At 45.4% G+C, this 20,055-nt stretch overlaps 2 long non-coding RNA genes across 2 annotated transcripts in view; both read left to right on the top strand.

The window, feature by feature from the left end:
* Positions 1 to 20,055, top strand: part of LOC309651456 — a 95,430-nt gene that overhangs the window by 16,129 nt on the left and 59,246 nt on the right. The gene's annotated exons all lie outside the window — the stretch shown is intronic.
* On the top strand, positions 1,094 to 11,437 carry LOC309651454. Its single transcript, XR_014258136.1, has 2 exons — positions 1,094 to 1,911; positions 9,618 to 11,437. It is a non-coding gene; the product is annotated as an uncharacterized lncRNA (long non-coding RNA).

Below are 20,055 nucleotides of genomic sequence, written 5' to 3'. Positions count from 1 at the left end.
TCAAAGCTTCTTCCCTTGGCTTTTGAAGCCTGTGGGCCATCCAAGTGCATCCCCCCAGGCGGTGATTGACAGATCTACGTCTCCATCACTCCCCTTCTCAGAACCCTTATTGGCTCTGTGACCTGCAGGAGCATCTCACCTGGCACACAAGACCCTCCACGACCAGGCATCCATCAGCCTCATTTTCTAACATTATCTCTTTACAGTCCCTGCCTTTCATTGTCTATCACAATATTACCAAATATCCATCAGACCCTCCCATCCCTGGGCACACACACCTGTCACGGCTTGTCGTTCTCCACTCTTTCTGCACCAAAGTGTCAGGATCTAGAAGGTGTGCTGCCCATAACATTGTTGCACAAAAAGAGTCTCACAGGGAAAGTCTTCCTACAGAGTGGGACGTGCCAGAATCTTGGTGTGGAAGGACGTGGGGGTTGAGATAGCCCCCGGGGTCCCTTGTTTGTCACCCCCTCCTTTACAAGGGGATTTTCTCCCTCACTGAAAAAAGCTGTTGAAGGCAGATAAGAGACTCCCACACTTTCCCCATGTGAAACAGAGCTTCCATTGTCCGCAGTGGATTTCTGCTGTCTTAGACAAAACGATCTCTCTCTGTTGCCCCCCAAGACAGAGTTCATTTTGGAGCCTGAAGGTTTTCCCTGTTTAATTGATGAGGAACTAATAAAGCCTGCCCTGTTCCTTGGGCTACAGCCCTCTTGATGGGCAGGATCCTCATATCACTTTTACACACATATTAAATTGCAGCCCACAAGCCAAATCTTCTACTCTTTACGAACTTAATGGAAAGTTGGGGGCAGGGGGCGGCCAGGCAGAAGAAACAGGTAAGTGATGAACAAGAGCCACTGTATGCCTGGAGTTATTGCATTTTCTTTGGGATCGTCTCAGAAAAATGCTCCTGGGCCTTATCTTAGAATAATAGATTTTGAATCAGAATGGTCCTCTGAGGTTATCAGCATCTCCTGCCCAAGGTAGAAATCCCATCCGCGGAGACCCTGGTGAATGGCTGCATCCAGCTTTTTCATACACTCATGGCTTGATACACATCGCTCACTGTGGCTTGAGGCAGCTACTCATTATTAGAAATCAGAGCTGATGTTAGCCAGTGCCCACTTTATAGTTGGCTAAAAATATAATCTGTTTCTGGAAAAAGCTTCTGGATGGGACTCAAAATAAATTTTGTCCATATTCATTTCCCATGGATATACACAGACAGAGCTGGGTAATTCGATTTGAAAGACTCATGGAAGTGGAAGGGCTCTGAATTCGGTGCTCGTATACCCGAGTCTGCTTGGCAAGAATCAACTGTAAACATTTTGTTCTATTGTCAGGCTAAATGTTGCAGTCAAGGTCCCCAATCACTTTTCAATGTGAGGATATCAGGGATGGCCGTTATTCCAATCTAGTAACTATTGATGGGAAAAGGAAGCCTCATGACAAAAAGATAATATAAATTCAATAATCTGTTTAAATGAATTTCTTTTATAACCACAATAGCATTCAATTAGCTTTAAAATTCACTGATAAGTACAGAACACTATTCATTTATCTAAAGTTAAGCCCTGATGCAAAGATGGATTCTTCGATCTCTCGTGAAGATTTCTGAGATCTGCCCAGGCATCTGAGTTCAACAGGTGGGGAATTTATTACTGTGTTTGATTTTGGGTTTGGAAATTGGATCACTCTGGGAATATACTTTGTGAATGACTGATACTTTCTGTGGCTTTTTCTTTTTCTTAACTTTAATAATGTTTCTGAGAATCACCTTTTTCAGCTGTGGTCCTGCCCAGGTGTCAGTAAGCTGTTGGGTAAAACAAAATCAATCATGACGGCAACAAAGAATCTTAAGGCTTCCTGGGACTCAGAAGGTGCTGTAGGCAGCCATCTGACAGAGAGGTACGATCCAGGTTCGGGAGCTGGAACGCTGACTGATAACTGAGCCACCATCCCCTGTGTGGCCGTGCGCAATTTACTACACTGCACCGCTCCAGGCTTGGTTTTTCTCATCTGTGAAATGGGACCAATAATAGTATCTCTCTCATAGGGATGGGATGGGATGGTCTAGGTGGATTACTAGACCAAGCACAACATCCACAAATCCTCTGTGCTATCTTGTCATTTTCTTTTCCATTTCCTTCTTCTTCCCCTGCGTCATCACCACCATCACCACCATCATCATCATCCATACTCAAGGGGGGACACGTGGGCCATATTCATGGCTGTCTCCTGGCACGGGATAAATTGGGGCACCCGGAGCCTGAATGTTCTACATGAGGGGTCCCCTGAAGTGACAGTGAGTGGTTTGGATAACAGCTTATAAAAGAGCCCTGAAGCTCAAAAGACAAAAGACCAGACTCACTTGTAAAGCACTGTCCTCCACCACCAAGGCCAGAGGTCAGCAAACTTCCTACAAAAGGGCAGATGGTAAATACTTTCTGTTTTGCAGGTTGGACGGTCTCTGTGCGGCAGTTACATAATTCTGCAGCAGAGTGAAAGCAGCCGTGGACGGTGTGTAAATAGATGGGCATGGCTGTGTCCTTTATTTATGGACACGGACATGTGGATTTCATTTAATTTTCACATGTTATAAAACACTCTTCTTCTTTGGAACCATTTACAGTTTTTTAATCATGAAGACTGTAAAACTCACTCTTAGCTCATGGGATATATGAAAACAGGCAGCTGACAGTAGCTGGTCCACAGGTCAATCTGCAGTGGAGTCAGTTTCCCACGACCGGTCTCTTCCATGCAAACCTGTGCTGACGTCCTTTCCTTATTCAGGTACTTGTGATGTTCTCCTGGAGACCCGTGGGGAGGGAGGGAGGGACACTCATTTTCATTATTTTTATCTTCAGAGTTATCTTCTATTTTGATCATTGATCCATAAATGGTTTTACGATGTCTCTTAAATAGAATGTCTTTGCATATATTAAACATAAACACAATTGAGTACATAAATATAGAATGTATATAAGTTTAAAAAGAGATCCACATGAAGAAAGATATCCAGTAAGTGATAGCACACATGTACATGTATATGGTGAGACCAGGGAAGTGGTGCTCAAATCACTAAAGTTTGAGATATAAGGCATGGGAGAAAGTACTTTGGGAATGATGTGAATCATTGTATCTTGGCTCTGTGCTTTATTAACTGCGTGATCTTAGGCAAGTTACTCCATGGCCTCTTCCAGTGGGGCTAATAATATTTACCCTCCCAAGTTACTCTGCAGTGTAAACGGAAGGTTCTAGGGACAGCACTCGGCATCCTCCAAGTCTACCATGTGTCCTACTTTCTTCTCTACCAACGCGGAGCTCTACTCTCTGCTACCTCCACCCCATGAGAAGTATCTGGAAAAGGCTGATCTCTAGTCACCTTTGAATTAGCAGATGTCTCTACGAAGTTTAATGAAAAGGCATTTGTACTGAACTGAGTAAGAGGCTAAGAGTTGGACCATCACTCTGGTGGGTCTGGGTCTGGGTCTTCCTAGTCCATTGCAGGCCTCTTACCTCCGGTCCAGTTTATAACTACGAGGGAGGTCAGCAATGCCTGTTTCTCCTGGAGTTTTAGACTGACGTGGGTGCCACACTGGCCAAAACGTCAGAGTGGCCCTGATGGAGTTGCAGTTTGGGGCATCATATCACTCAGGCCCAGGTCCCGTAGGAGTGATCCTGAGCTGGAGCCCAGACTCACAACAGTTTAGGGAGTTTTATTTTATTTTACTTTTTAATTGAAGTACAGTTGATGTACAATATTGTGTTAGTTTCAAGTGTATACAGCAAAGTGATTCAGTTTTACACACACACACACACACACATGCACACATAAAAGTAAATGTATATACTCTTTTTCAGATTATTTTCCTTTATAGAGTACCACAAGATATTGAATATAGTTCTCTGTGCTATACAGTAGGTCCTTGCTGGTTATCTATTTTATAGACAGTAGTGTGTATCTGTTAATCTGAAACTCCTAATTTATTCCTCCCCACCTTTCCCCTTTGGTAACCATAAGTTTGTTTCTATGTCTGTCAGTCTATTTCTATTTATAAATAAGTTCATTCATATCTTTTTTTTTTACATTCCACATGTAAGTATATAAGTGATATCATATGGTATTTATCTTTCTCCATCTGACTTACTTCACTTAGTATGATAATCTCTAAGTCCATCCATGTTGCTGCAAATGGCAAAATTTCATTCTTTTTTATGGCTGAGTAGTATTCCATTATATATATATATATATATATATATATATATATATATATATATATGCCACATCTTCTTTATCCATTCATCAGTTGATAGCCACTTAGGTTGTTTCCATGTCTTCGCTATTATACATAATGCTGCTATGAACATTGGGGTGCACATATCTTTTTGAATTAGAGTTTTCATCTAGGGAGATTTGTAAGGAGGTGTCCTTGAAAAGAAAGATAAAAGGAAAGAGGAGCCACTATGTCTCCTGGGCATAGAGAGCAAATGACCTCTTTGCTTCCTGGTGCAGGTATAACAAGCTGGGTCCTCAGGTGGGGGATGGACCTTTTGGGAGGAGAAAGGTCTGAAGCTGGAAACCTTTGGCCTCTGGGTCTCAGTTCCCCACTCTCTGTCTCCCTCCTTTAGCCGAGGGATACCTACTGCCTGAGAGCATCTTTGGTTCTGGGGAATTAGAGGAGCCAGATTAGGAGACAGAATGGGGGGACTGGCTGTCGAGTACCTTCTCGGGGTTCAATGACTTCAAAAGGAACAGTCAAAGGGCATCTCCGTGAGTCCTTGTTTATGTGACGTAGTCCTTCCAGCAGAGAGGTCAGGCAGTGATGGCTCAGGATAGAGCTTGTGTTGAGGGTTAAAGAGTGGGCATCTTACTTTCTCACCCCTCCACTTACAGCTGAATTACCTACAGTGCATCAGGGTGCGCTCAGATGTGGAGGTCTGGGCTACGTGAACTCCTGAGGGGAAGTGGAGTATCCCACAACCATACACGGGTAGTACTTGCAACTGTGGAGTCTTGGGACTGAAGCAAATGTTCTCTTGGACTCTTCCCAGGAGGAATCAGAGAAGAATACCAAGAACCTTCAAGCTTGCCTCCCTGTGGACCCTGTCCTGACACCCCACACCCACACACCCCAGCCTCCAAAGCTTGTTGTCTCTAGCACTTACTTGACCCACTTGGCATTTGTTGTCTCATGCAGTCTCAAACTTTGCTATTAACCTGTCAACTATGTTATTCTTGCCCCTCCAAAAGTTTTGTAAGTTCTTTGAAGAAAGAGAAAGGAAATCAATATACGTATTGAGCAATTCCAGGTACCATGCTAAGTTCACTTTGCATGCGTCAGGTGGTTTGATCCACATACCAACTCTGGAATGTATTATTTATTTTTTCTAGTTGTGGAAATAAAGGCTCAGAGAATTTGCGACTTGCCTAAGGTCACATAGGCATGGCCATGATTTGGTACAGAACACCTGGCATGAACTCATGCGTATTGTTAGAGCTCATTAAGAAGTCACTGTCCTTAAAAACCAAACCAAACAAGGCCACTTTTTGGACAGGATGTAGTGGGGAATATTGGGCAACATAACAGGAGACGTGCAGTTTCTCCCTTTGCCTCTGAATTCAAACCTTTCTCTCTTGCTCCCTGAGATATATGATCTTTTGTGACAACACTGAGACCAGCTGTGTCAACATGACCAAGTTGTTTGCTACAGGGAAACTTTGCTGGGAAATATAATACTACAAACCTGTAAACAACTTCACTGTTCTCTTATTGGCGACAACTGTCTGTTCACCTGGCCAAGCTCTGACTCTCAGGTAAGAGTTTACATATTAAGACTTGTCTCAGGAGACTTGCTTTGCTGTGTCCATCGCTCCTAAACTATTTTATCACAAAATCTCCCCCATCAGTTCCCTGTCTTGAAAGACTCAACCCAAGTGGTGTCTCTTGAGCCGAGACACCAAAGCCCTAGAAATAGCCCACTTCTAACTCTCCTCTTCCAAGACACGGCTAAGACGCAGCCAAGGTGATGTTCTTCCTTATGGCAGAGACTTAAAACAAAGTAGTTTTACTTTGTTTTAAAATCAGGATTTCTGGTGATATTTGGGGGCATTAAACCCTCAAGTTTTATGTTCTTTTCATCTTCAATGAGATGACAGCCTTGGGTTGGCTGGTTAGAATAATAGGCTCTGGGGGCTCCAGAAGTAACTATCTGAGAAGCACACAAGATGGGCGGTGATGGGGACTCCATCCGGTTTCCCCTTCATAAGTAGGCAAGGGCTGGTGGCTCCTGTGAGTGACCTGTCTTCTTCTTTGTTAAGAAGTCAAAGGCATAGCTTCTACTTTCTCGGAAGTGAAATATTATACACCTGAAGTACACCCTTTTAAAACTAAGGCTTCTCTTGAAAAGTTCCTAGGTGTATAACTCAGGTATCTTTGTATAAAATTTGCACACTTTGTGGTTTAAAGGGATTGTGAGGGAAATCTTCGTACATCCAAGTCACTCACTTCTGCCACATAAACATTTTCACCGTCAAGGTTTTATAATGAGGTGGAAGTATACTTCTTGGGTATGGATGATTCTGGACGGAAATTTTTGAACAGAAGCTTTTTATGTTACTCTCATTATTATATTAGATGGTTTTAGTTGCTGGAACAAAAAAACCCTGACATAAGTAGTTTAAACAAAACACAATTCATTATTCCACATAACCAGAGGTCTGGCTTCGTTCTAAGACTGGAGCATGGTACCTGGGGCTGCTCCAGGCTTTGTGTCCAGATGTGACAAAAGGGAGGTGTCCTCCTTCATCTCATTCTTGGGAGTGACAGATTCCTTCTCAAAAGCGCCTTGGTATATGTCCCGTCATGTATCACTGGCCAGAATTGTGTCTGCTATTAAGCCAATCATTGGCAGGGGGATGGAATTACCAGAATTTGCTCAGACGAAGTGGGATCTACCCCCGGGAATGGGATCTACTTCCCCTGAATGACACAGGGTAGATACTTATACAAAATAGGATCTATTAGCAAGGAAGAAGGAGAAACAGACACAGCTTGGGTAACGAACGGAGTCTACTAAATATATGTATTACAGGTGCTGTAACTTCTCATTTGTTGTTAGCTTTCTAAGATGATGGCAGAGAAGAGGATTAGGTAAAAGTAGGAAACATAAATTAGGTGCTGAGATATTTTCCAGAGGAAAGCTATCAAAGACACTAAATCATAACTATCTACCAAGTCAGGGAGTTCTAGAGTACAGAGAAGATGGTGTCTTCCCTGGTGGCCCCCAAAGACCTATAGGAAGGGCAGGGCTGGAGACAAATCAGATTACAACCAACTAAGTGGATATAATCCTCATGCAGCCGCCCTGAGACTGAGCCACCTCCAGTGCTGCTGCTTTCTCAAAATTCTATACAAAGCTACTCTCAGTCTTCACTTGTTTAAGACCTCAGAAAAGGGTTAGCAAGCCAAGAAACAGAGAAGACGCTGTACGCTTCTCCAATTCCTGTTTTCTGCTCTTAGAATAAAGAAAGATGGGAAGGAGAAGAAACAGTAAAAATCTTTCTCAAGATGCCAGGGGCTGCCGCCTTTGTTCTTAGTTTGGTCCCCAAATGGCCTGGTACAAAACTGCCCATTGCCCAAGGAAACTATTATGAACCTAATTAAGGGTTTTGCAATTGACACCACGTACCTCCATCCCTGTGGTACTTAGAGAGTATTCCCAGCAGATGTTCAAGTCCATGGCAAAGGTGATTATTCCTTTGACCCTTGTGTTCTGTCACCGATGCCTAGAATGACTCTACACCCAGGTTGGTCACTAATCTTACTGAAATGTGTGATGTGACATCTATATGTTTGTCTCTGGCTTGTATCAACGTTATACATTTTTATGGCATTTTCTGCTTTTTAAAGCGTCTTCATGTTTCATAAGAGTCACAAAATCTCCCGAGGTGAGATAGCTATCTAGCTTTATATACACAGATACTGAGTTCAGAGAGCTACATGACTGTCCCCAGGACTTGGAACTGGGCGGTGAGAAGTGAACCTGGGTCTAATCTTCTGACCACAGTCTTGGCGCCCTAGACTGTATATGGGTCGTTTGCTTATTTGACTTCCACTGTGAGTAGAACCTGTGCTCCTACTTACAAGATGAGGTAAAGGTGGGTAGGCTGGGAGGACCAGGTGGTAGGAAGAGGCAGAAACGAAAGAGGATTTGAGGATATAGGATTCCTTTGGGGTCTTTGAACCTTCCAAACATTCCGGACACAGAAAATGTCTCTTACCTATGCCCCAGGCTAGGGCATGGCTGAGTCCGACCGCTTATGTAGCTTCCTCATTTACCACTCAACACTTTTTAAATAAGTGAAGCCAAGTTAAGAAATTTCAGAAAAAGTTTTGAAGGAAAAAGCAGTCTTCAAAAGTCAGTCGAGATTAATCTCCAAGATTTACAAGCGGCTCATGCAGCTCAATAACAAAAAAACGAACAACCCAATCCAAAAATGGGCCGAAGACCTAAATAGACATTTCTCCAAAGAAGATATACAGATGGCCTACAGACACATGAAAGAATGCTCAACATCATTAATCATTAGAGAAATGCAAATCAAAACTACAATGAGATATCATCTCACACCGGTCAGAATGGCCATCATCAAAAAATCTAGAAACAATAAATGCTGGAGAGGGTGTGGAGGAAAGGGAACACTCTTGCACTGTTGGTGGGAATGTAAATTGATACAGCCACTATGGAGAACAGTATGGAGGTTCCTTAAAAAACTACAAATAGAACTACCATACGACCCAGCAATCCCACTACTGGGCATATACCCTGAGAAAACCATAGGTCAAAAAGAGTCATGTACCAAAATGTTCATTGCAGCTCTATTTACAATAGCCAGGACATGGAAGCAATCTAAATGTCCATCGACAGATGAATGGATAAAGAAGATGTGGCACATATATACAATGGAATATTACTCAGCCATAACAAGAAATGAAATGGAGGTATTTGTAATGAGGTGGATGGAGTTAGAGTCTGTCATACAGAGTGAAGTAAGTCAGAAAGAGAAAAACAAATACAGTATGCTAACACATATATACGGAATCTAAGGGGAAAAAAAAAAAAAAAAAAAAAAAAGGCCATGAAGAACCTAGTGGCAAGACGGGAATAAAGACACAGACCTACTAGAGAATGGACTTGAGGATATGGGGAGGGGGTGGGGTGAGATGTGACAGGGTAAGAGAGTGTCATGGACATATATGCACTACCAAATGTAAAATAGATAACTAGTGGGAAGCAGCCGCATAGCACAGGGAGATCAGCTCGGTGCTTTGTGACCATCTAGAGGGATGGGATGGGGAGGGTGGGAGGGAGGGAGATGCAAGAGGGAAGAGAAATGGGAACATATTGTATATGTATAACTGATTCACTTTGTTATAAAGCAGAAGCTAACACACCATTGTAAGGCAATTATACTTCAATAAAGATGTTAAAAAAAAAAAAAAAATTCATATGCTGAAAAAAAAAAAAAAAAAAAAAAAAAAAAGTCAGTCGAGGAACTACCAAGAGCTCTTAGGATGGTGGTAATTGCCAAACTTGGAATCTCTCCACAGGTTCTGCAGAAACCGCACAGAGCGAGAAGGAGGGCGCATGACGGGACCTGTAACGCATGTCTACAGCACACCTGAGAGACAGGGAACATGACAAGCCTCAGTAAGTAAGGAACAGACATCTGAAGCCCAGGGGGGCGGTGCTGGGGCCCTCAGCACCGCGGGGAGGGATGCAGACTGTGCAGAACAGAGGAGGTGCCTCTGGGTCCCAGCGGTGGAAGGACTCAGATAAAATCGCGCTTAGAGGGTGAGAGACACACCTGGGCAGGGAAATGTTAGACTGCGGCGCCACCTCTGCACTCATGGCTAGGTCTTTCTGACAAGCTGCCCCCATCTGCATGCTGACGAGGGCCTCTCCAGCCGCCAGCCATCTCATTAGCTTGCAAACTTCTCTCCTATCACTCACGAGATTCCCAGTGTCTTAGAAGCTCTTGTATCAGGAACTGGAGACTAAGAGGAAATATTATAACAAAAGATGCTCCTATCACTCCTGTCAATCAGGAAATTGAAAGGCTTTTGGAGGCTCTGTGCCAGAAGAGGCCACCCCAAAATGCGCCCCTTTGGCGTGATGGCTGAAGGTGATCCAGACCCAGTAGACTCAGGAAGAACTTTGACCTCTCCCTTAACTGACTGAAATATTTTAGACAGAGGACTTGGCCCAGAATAAGAACTATTACCAGAGATGATGTTTTTAATCTGGAAAACTTTCCTGCATGGCAGGGTAAACATCTAATTACCAAACATCTGCGCTTAGCTTCCTGTGAATTGCCCTGAATTGCCCTGAATGATCCCTTTGACCCTAGCCCCCATCTCATTCCTTTTTGACGGTCAACCTCAATTGCCTGACTGCCTTTGGGTCTCGTATTTTTATGAGACTCCTGTATGTACAAAATTAAATTTGTTTTTCTCCTGTTAATCTGTCTTGGGTCAATTTGATTATTATATCAGCAAAAAAACCTAGAAAAGAAGGAAAAACTTTTCCACCCCTACAGAGACCAAATGTATATTTCTTATTATATCATAGTATCACAAAGGCACTATGCAAATAAATTTTAAAACCTAGATGAAATGGAGAATTCCCTGGGAAAATGCAATTTACCAAAACTGATTTCAATAGAGAAACTCTTAAACAGACAAATTTCCATCAGAGAAATACAGAAGGTCATCCAAGAACCACACCCTTAAAAAAAAAGTCACCAAGCCCAGATGATTTCAAAGATGATTTCTATCAAAACTTGAAAGACCAATATTATACCAGTTTTTTCAGAGCTTAAAAAGAATGACTTTCAAATTATTTTTATAAAACAATACAGTATTGCTATACAATAAATGTGCTAAAGAGATCATAAAAAGAGGAAACTGCAGACTATTCTCACTTATGAATATCTAGGCAAAATCCCAAATAGTAGCAGAAAGAATTTAATATCATGTTAAGTAAATAACACATTATGACCAAGTGAGATTTATTTTACGAATGCAAAAATGGTTTAATATTAGAAAATTGATTAATATAGTTCACCATATTAAATAATATAGGAAAATCTTGTATGTCTATGGATGGATATAGGCCTTCAACACAAACCAAGAACTATTCCTTATAATAAAATAGTTCACTGGTGGGAAGCAGCAGCATGGCACAGGGAGATCAGCTCGGTGCTTTGCGATGACCTAGAGGGGTGGGATAGGGAGGGTGGGAGGGAGGCTCAAGAGGGAGGGGATATGGGGACATGTATATGCACATGGCTGATTTGCTTTGTTGTGCAACAGAAACTAACAGAGTATTGTGAAGCAATTATACTCCAATAAAGATCTATTAAAATAAATCAATAAATAAAATAAAACATAAAAAAAAAAGACCACACGGTAAAATAGTAATGGATGGACACTTCTTTAACGTGTGTGTGTGTGTGTGTACCATTACATAACCAGGTGTATCATTACACCTTGGGCCTAAAGCCACATCACTGGTAGAACAATAGAGGCTTTTCCATCATGTCAGGAACAAGGAAAGATGTCCTACATGTCCACTGCCATGCAATGCTGTATTGAAAGGATTAGCCTGACAAGTTGGACAACACAAAATTAAAAAAAATTTTTTTTAATGTAGAAAAATGCCATAACACGTGACAAATTGGGAGAATATATTTACAATATATTTCCTAAATGCTGGACTAATCACTCTAGAACTCTTAGAAATTGAGAGGGATACAAGATCTGAAACCTGATAGAAAAAAATGAGCAGGTAATGGACAGGCAGTTCATAGAAAAATAGATGTAAATGAATCTTATAAAGATGTTCAACTTTGGACTTCCCTGGTGGCGCAGTGGTTAAGACTCCACCTTCCAATGCAGGGGACACGGGTTCGATCCCTGGTCCAGGAAGATCCCGCATGCCGCGGAGCAACTAAGCCCGTGAGCCACAACTACTGAGCCTGCCAGCCACAGCTACTGAAGCCCACGTACCTGGAGCCCGTGCTCCGCAACAGGAGAAGCCACCACAATGAGAAGCCCACTCACCGCAACGAAGAGTAGCCCCCGCTTGCCGCAACTAGAGAAAGCCCGTGCGCAGCAACGAAGACCCAACGCAGCCAAAAATAAATAAACAAGTTTATTTAAAAAAAAAAGATGTTCAACTTTACTGTAAAAAGAAGAATGCAAATTAAAACCACATTGAGATATCACTTCTCACCTATGAATCCGGCAAAAGTTCAAAGGCTTAACAGCACGCTGCTGGCCCCGGTGTGGGGAATGGGCACTCTCATCCGATGATGTCAGGTGTGCAAAATGGGGCGGCCCCTGTGGGTGGGAAATAGCAAACCAAGCATCATATGCATTTAACCTTTGACCAGCAATCCCATTTCTAGAAATTTCCCCTGAAAACATATCCTCACAAGTTTAAAACACTATATGCAGAAAGTTATTTATTACAGGTATTTGTCATGGCAAAATACTGGAAACAAGCTAAAAGCCTATCCCTAGCCGACTGGTTGCATAAACTGTGGAATATTCACATAACAGAGCACGGTTAGCGGCAGAGGCAACCGAGGAAGATTTCTAGGATGACTGACATCGAGTCGTTTTCGGAATATATGAACAGGGAGGGGAAAAGCAAAATGCAAAACAGTTGCCTTTATTCTGTTAACTTCCGGATGAGAAACGTGGGGAGATGAAAATATGGATGTGTGTATGGATTTGTTTATTTTTGCAAAGAAGAAATATGGGAAGGATAAACTTGATCCTAAGAAAGAGTAAACAAGTGAAAGACATACTGCTTTCATTGTTCTATCCTTTTAATTTTTTTGGTAGATTTGCGATGAAAAATTAAAAGAACGAAACAACAACCTCCCGTCCCCAGCCATATAGGAGTATATGTCGGGGATTAGAAGTGTCCGAGGTTTTGTATTGCTGGTTAGTGAGGAAGCAGGGCTGGGTGGGTTATTTGCCTCATAATAAATCACTTGACCAATGCTCTGGTCGCATCCACTTGGGACACGTCTCCGTGTCACATCACTCTGTTTCTGCACCCCCCCTTTCTCCTTCCATCAGACATTATTGAGCACCTACCACTTGTCCGGATGTGCGCCAGGCCCTGTGCTTTTCATGGATGAAAGAGACACAGTGCCTGCCTTCCGTGGGCCCAGAGTCCAGGAGGGACCCGGACAAGCAACAGGACAAGTGCGACTCTTCTGGACCTGCTGTGACAGGTGCTCGGAGAGAGCAGAGCAGGCCCGGGGCTCCCTTCACCACCACCTCAACCCCGTACGGTCTCCGGACCCCCCCCCCCCCTTCCCCCCATTCGTTGTACTCTCGCAAGTGTTGTCTACCCCAGACGTGGGCCCCGCAGCCGGGTGGGAAGGGAGGGCTGTGCAGAGGGCCTGGCGCTGACCTCGCGGGGGCCTCCATCCCCCGTGGAGGTCGCGGGTTTACAGACCAGCTCTCCCCTGGACTCGGGGGGCCCTGTCCCGCGAGCCACCGCACTGGCCCCTCAGCTCGGACAGGCTAGGAACCACGGTGCCCCGCCCGCCGCCCGCCGCCCGCCGCTGATGCGAGAGGGGTTCCCTCCGAGGGGCTGGCGGCGGCAGCGGGAGGGGCGCCTCCCTCCGCTCTCCGCGCACCCACGTGCCCCCGACAGGGGGATCTCTGGGGATGTCCTTTGTCTAGCAACCACCAAGACAAAGGACGCGGCACCAGAGTGAGCAATCTCAGCCATCCTGCCGCCTCCCCTTTAAAAAGAGAGAGAAGGAACTAGGTGAGCCGTAGCTTCCCTCCTCCTTTTGATGGTCTGTGCTCTTTCCTCGGGGGGCGTGGCGGAGGGTGGGGTGACCCGGTCTAGCACAGAAGGAATCGGAGCCGGGGGCCTGATTTCTAAGCCTAAACCACTTGTTATCCTCATGTCCCCTTGGTGGCCTAAGCTGATTGAAAGTGGCGGGGCGCTTAGCGACATTTTGACCTTTGGTCTTTGCGGCGACAGTGAAGTGGACCCGGGCTTTTTCGGAGCGGCGGCTGCAGTTCCAGCCTATGCCACACGGTGGCAGGTTTCGCCTAGAAAAAGCGCCGCCCCCCGCGCCCCCCCCCCCCCGCACCCTCCCACCCCGCCCCAGCCGCTCAGAGGCGTGGCTTCACCGAATTCTGTTCCGGGACAAACGTGATTTATATTGATTGCTTCTGCTAATGCATCAGAGAGAACGAATGCTCGGGATACATTCTTGGTGACGTTTATTGCCTTTTATACTTAGAAACATAAACTAAAGCAAAAAAGTCTTTAACCCTTTTAATGGATCCTTGTTATAATGGATGAGGCAAAATCGTTAGCGTTCTGGGGAGGAGGGGGGAGAGATGAAGGAAACTGGGTAGAGGGACTTGTCTGGTTGTATGAAAGAGACACAGTGCCTGCCTTCCGTGGGCCCAGAGTCCAGGGGGGACCCGGACAAGCAACAGGACAAGTGCGACTCTTCCGGACCTGCTGTGGCAGGTGCTCGGAGAGAGCACAGCCTTCTTTTCTAACTGCTGATAAATGTTCTTAGAAATGACTTCCCAACAAAAATACAGAGGTTTCATATTTGGGAAGAAATAAAGAACTAAAGAGAGGCTGGAATCCCTCCTTCTGATCCTTTACTTTCAGCCTAAAAGATAATAGAAAATGCAGAGACACAGGAAACAAATCAGGAAACTCTTAATATGATGATGGTTAAAACAATGGTTTGGGGCTTCCCTGGTGGCGCAGTGGTTGAGAATCCGCCTGCCAACGCAGGGCACATGGGTTCGAGCCCTGGTCTGGGAAGATCCCACATGCCGCAGAGCAACTAAGCCCGTGAGCCACAATTACTGAGCCTGCGCGTCTGGAGCCTGTGCTCCGCAACAAGAGAGGCCGCGATAGTGAGAGGCCCGCGCACCGCGATGAAGAGTGGCCCCCGCTTGCCGCGACTAGGGGGAGCCCTCGCACAGAAACAGCCAATAAATAAATAAGTAAATGAAATTTTAAAAATTAAAAAAAAAATAACCCACAATGGTTTGGTGGGCACGTGCTCTATGCCAGACACTTTTCTTAAACTACGTTTTACTTTTTGAGGTCTAAGTTGATGTGTTTTGTTTTTCATGGCACTGGCTTGAAATTTCATGCAGAGGTGATGAGTGTTCAGGTAACAAGCTGCCTGTTCCCTCGCCCCCTCCCATCTTCTTGGTCCCCAGCACCCGGTCACCTGACCACAGCTCTGTTTGCTGGCCTGGCAGGAGTGGCTGTGCTCCTGGGGTTCTGAGCTACGTGACTCGGAAGCTACAGAGACCTTCTCAGACCAGAGTCACATATGCCTTGAAGGATTCAGGGTCAATTACCCAAATAGGGGATGGGGCAGCTGGGAGGGGAACCTTGCCTGGAAGCCCATGTCGGGGGCAGGTAGACCAGAGGCTCTGCATAGACAGGCATGACAGCAGCGCTGGGCACTGGACTCCTGGCTGGACAGCGGCCGGACAGCCGACTCACAAGTCATGAGTCTGGGCGAATATTGCTTCTCATAGACTTGCCCTAGCAGCAATTTCTATGGAGAAATATTAACAGGATGCCTCTTTCTCAAGATATTCTGCCTAAGGATTCAAGAGTACTTCCTTGGATTCCAGATCTGTTACTTTTAAAGGCTCAACCTAGGAGAAGGAGGGAGGGGGATTTCAGGGGAGAGGCAGGGCTGAGGTTTCAGCTCCGTCTTGTCTGGCCCCTGAAACTCCTGGCAGTAGGGACTGAAAGTCTGTCCTCTGAAGGTACAGTGGGTCCAGGGGCCTCCCCAGTCTCCTTTGCTAGTTCTTCCCTGGGGCGTAGTTTGCAGACCTCTTTTCTTCTGCAGTACACTCACTCCCATATCAATCGTAGGAGTATGGTGGCTTTAATCCCCATCTATAAGTGATGACTCCCAGCTTCCATCTCCAGGCTCCACGCCCCTGCACAAACTGCACGCTCACACATCCAACTCCCTTTCTGACACTTCCATTTGGGAGCCAACAGACACCACAAACCCCACATGTCAAAGCTGAACTACTGGCTTCCTGCTTCAGACTTGTTTCACTGGTGGCCTTTCCCATCTCTGTACAGCAGCTCAGTGCTTACAGTTACTCAGGCCAAAAATCTCGCTGTTATCTTTTTTGTTTTTTTTTTTTTTTTTTTTTGGCTGTGTTGGGTCTTCGTTTCTGTGCGAGGGCTTTCTCTAGTTGCGGCAAGCGGGGGCCACTCTTCATTGTGGTGCGTGGGCCTTTCACTGTCACGGCCTCTCTTGTAGCGGAGCACAGGCTCCAGATGCGCAGGCTCAGTAGTTGTGGCTCACGGGCTTAGTTGCTCCGCGGCATGTGGGATCTTCCCAGACCAGGGCTCAAACCCATGTCCCCTGCATTGGCAGGCGGATGCTCAACCACTGCGCCACCAGGGAAGCCCTGGCTGTTATCTTTGACTCCTCAATTTCTTTAATCTATCCAATCTATGAGGGGCCGTTACTGGCTCTACCTTCAGAATACATCCAGAATCTAACCAAATTCTCAGCGTCATTACTGCCACCAGTCTGGCCCAGGCCACATCATTGTCCATTCTTGCCCCTACAGGTTTTTTTTTTTAATAATTTATTTTTTATTTATTTTTGTTTTTGGGTGCGTTGGGTCTTCATTGCTGCACACAGGCTTTCTCTAGTTGCGGCGAGCGGGGGTTACTCTTGCGGTGTGCGGGCTTCTCATTGCGGTGGCTTCTCTTGTTGCAGAGCACAGGCTCTGGGAGAGCGGGTTTCAGTAGCTGTGGCACGCAGGCTCAGTAGTTGTGGCTCGCGGGCTCTAGAGCGGAGGCTCAGTAGTTGTGGCGCACGGGTTTAGTTGCTCCGCGGCATGTGGGTTCTTCCCCAGACAGGGCTCAAACCCGTGTCCCCTGCATCGGCAGGCAGATTCTTAACCACTGTGCCACCAGGGAAGCCTACAGGTTTTTTATGTTGTGTCACTTCATGGATCAAAACCTTCCGAGGGTTCCCCCTTGCCCTAGGGTAAAGTCCAAACCATAGCTTCCGGGCCCGAGCTGGGGCCGCTCACCAGCTCTTTTCAAGAAGGGGCCAGTGTCCATGAAGTGGGGCAGAGTGAGCTCCTGGTGGGTCTAAACATCCAAGGGTTACAAAAGAGGGGGAGAGGAAGGTCACAACAACCAAAACTGAGGTACAGTCTGAAACCTGGAATCAAGTGAGCATCTACGGTATTACGATTTCAAAGAAATGTACTTAGAGGATGCAGGACCCCGCCACTGACAAGGAATACAGTGAGAAGTTCCAGACCCCCATCCAGGAATGATAAATGCTGTGAGTATATGAACCAGGCCTGACAGCATTATGATGTGGGAAGTATTACTACCCCATTTTATGGATGAAGAAATGCAGCCCTAAAGATAGATGAAGCAGTGTTGTGTAGGGCCACATAGATGGGTTCAAACCCAGGTGATTTGCCTCTGGAGCCCACAGAACAGACCACAGAACAGCTGCAGTATAAGCATCCATTGCACAAAGGAATCTTTCTGGTCACAGGCATGGGAGGCGGGTGTCAGGCTACTAGATAAGAGTTCAGATCTGGGGACCTGTAGTAGCTACCAGACTGAGGACTGTCTCATCCTACTGTAGAGCCCCTTTCTGCAAACATCCAGTCATCCCATAAATGATCATTCACCATCCACCCTCTAGTGCCAGGCACTGTTCTAGAAACGGGCCGTCCGGTGGTGAGCACGTCTGCCAGGGTCTATGCGTTTGTGGAGAAAAGTCTGAAAGCCTGTCTTGTGCTGACGCCAGCAACACCCTCACAGAACAGACCCCAGCAGTGACCCACGTCATCACAGACTCAGTCCCTAATCACGCATCCTGACCTCACTTTGCTCCCTGCACGCACATCTCCGTGAATCTTCCTGCACTCTGGACCACCCTCCGGACTCAGTGTCCTGTTTCCAGGCTCCTGTCACCCACCAGACCTGAGGCTCTGCACCAACTCCCTATCCCGATCAACTGCTGAGGGCAGACGTGCAGGCTGGACCACCCAGCCTGGACTCTCACCCAGGGAGGGGTGCCACCTGTAGGACAGCCTCACAAACCAGGGAGGCTAAGGAAGACAGAGGCTGTGGGCTCCCCAGTAGCCAAGAGACGTCATGTGGCCACCCACCTCCTGGTAGGGACTGAGTGTTAGTATACAGACCAGCTTGTGTCCATCCATCCATCCATCCATCCACCCACCCATCCATCCATCCATCCATCCATCCATCCACCCACCCATCCATCCATCCACCCACCCATCCATCCATCCATCCATCCATCCATCCATCCACCCACCCATCCAACCATCCATCCATCCATCCATCCATCCATCCATCCATCCATCCACCCACCCACCCATCCATCCACCCACCCATCCATCCACCCATCCATCCATCCATCCATCCATCCATCCATCCATCCATCCACCCATCCATCCATCCATCCATCCTCCCATCATTCATTCAACAACAAGTATTTGTGGGGTGGCTACGATGAGCCAGGCATGTTTGAGGCACTTGAAATACATCATTGAATAAAATAGATGTATAACTGAATCACTTTGCTGTACAGCAGAAATTGACACAAAATTATAAAGCAACTATACTTCAACAAAAAATAAATAAATTTTTTTAAAAAAGGATGAGCTTAGGTCAGAGCCCTGAAGTGCCGATGGGTTTGGAACTGGCTTATTGCTGCCACCAGAGGCTGGTGATGGAGGGAGGAGGAGGGGCAGGGAGTGGAAAAGCCCAATTTTGGACCATGATCTGTCATTTCCTGATCTTGTGACCTTGGACACCTGACCTTTCTTTTTCAGTCTTCAAGGTTTTCCATCTTGTTTTACCGGCAGAGTCATTATTTTAAAAAGACATTTCTTTCTCTAATGATTGGTGATGTTGAGCATCCTTTCATGTGTTTGTTGGCAATCTGTATATCTTCTTTGGAGAAATGTCTATTTAGGTCTTCTGCCCATTTTTGGATTGGGTTGTTTGTTTTTTTCATATTGAGCTGCATGAGCTGCTTGTACATTTTAGAGATTAATCTTTTGTCAGTTGCTTCATTTGCAAATATTTTCTCCCATTCTGAGGGTTGTCTTTTTGTCTTGTTTATGTTTTCCATTGCTGTGCAAAAGCCTTTAAGTTTCATTAGGTGCCATTTGTTTATTTTTGCTTTTATTTCCATTTCTCTAGGAGGTGGGTCAAAAAGGAGAACAGTATGGAGGCTCCTTAAAAAACTAAAGATAGAACTACCATACGACCTAGCAATCCCACTACTGGGCATATACCCTGAGAAAACCGTAATTCAAAAAGAGTCATGTACCACAATGTTCAATGCAGCTCTATTTACAATAGCCAGGACATGGAAGCAACCTAAGTGTCCATCGACAGATGAATGGATAAAGAAGATGTGGCACATATATACAATGGAATATTACTCAATCATAAAAAGAAACGAAATTGAGTTATTTGTAGTGAGGTGGATGGACTTAGAGACTGTCATACAGAGCGAAGTAAGTGAGAAAGAGAAAAACAAATACCGTATGCTAACACATATATATGGAATCTAAAAAAAAAAAAAAAGGTTCTGAAGAACCTAGGGGCAGGACAGGAATAAAGACGCAGACATAGAGAATGGACTTGAGGACACGGGGAGGGGGAAGGGTAAGTTGGGACGAAGTGAGAGAGTGGCATGGACATATATACACTACCAAATGTAAAATGGATAGCTAGTGGGAAGCAGCCGCATAGCACAGGGAGATCAGCTCGGTGCTTTGTGACCACCTAGAGGGGTGGGATAGGGAGGGTGGGAGGGAGATACAAGAGGGAGGGGATAGGGGGATATATGTATATGTATAGCTGATTCACTTTGTTATACAACAGAAACTAACACACCATTGTAAAGCAATTATACTCCAA

This window comes from Balaenoptera physalus (assembly GCF_965194825.1).
Source record: "Balaenoptera physalus genome assembly, chromosome: 21".
NCBI lineage: Eukaryota > Metazoa > Chordata > Mammalia > Artiodactyla > Balaenopteridae > Balaenoptera > Balaenoptera physalus.
The sequence above is the reverse complement of the archived record's forward strand: the minus strand, read 5'-3'. Positions and strand labels throughout refer to the sequence as shown.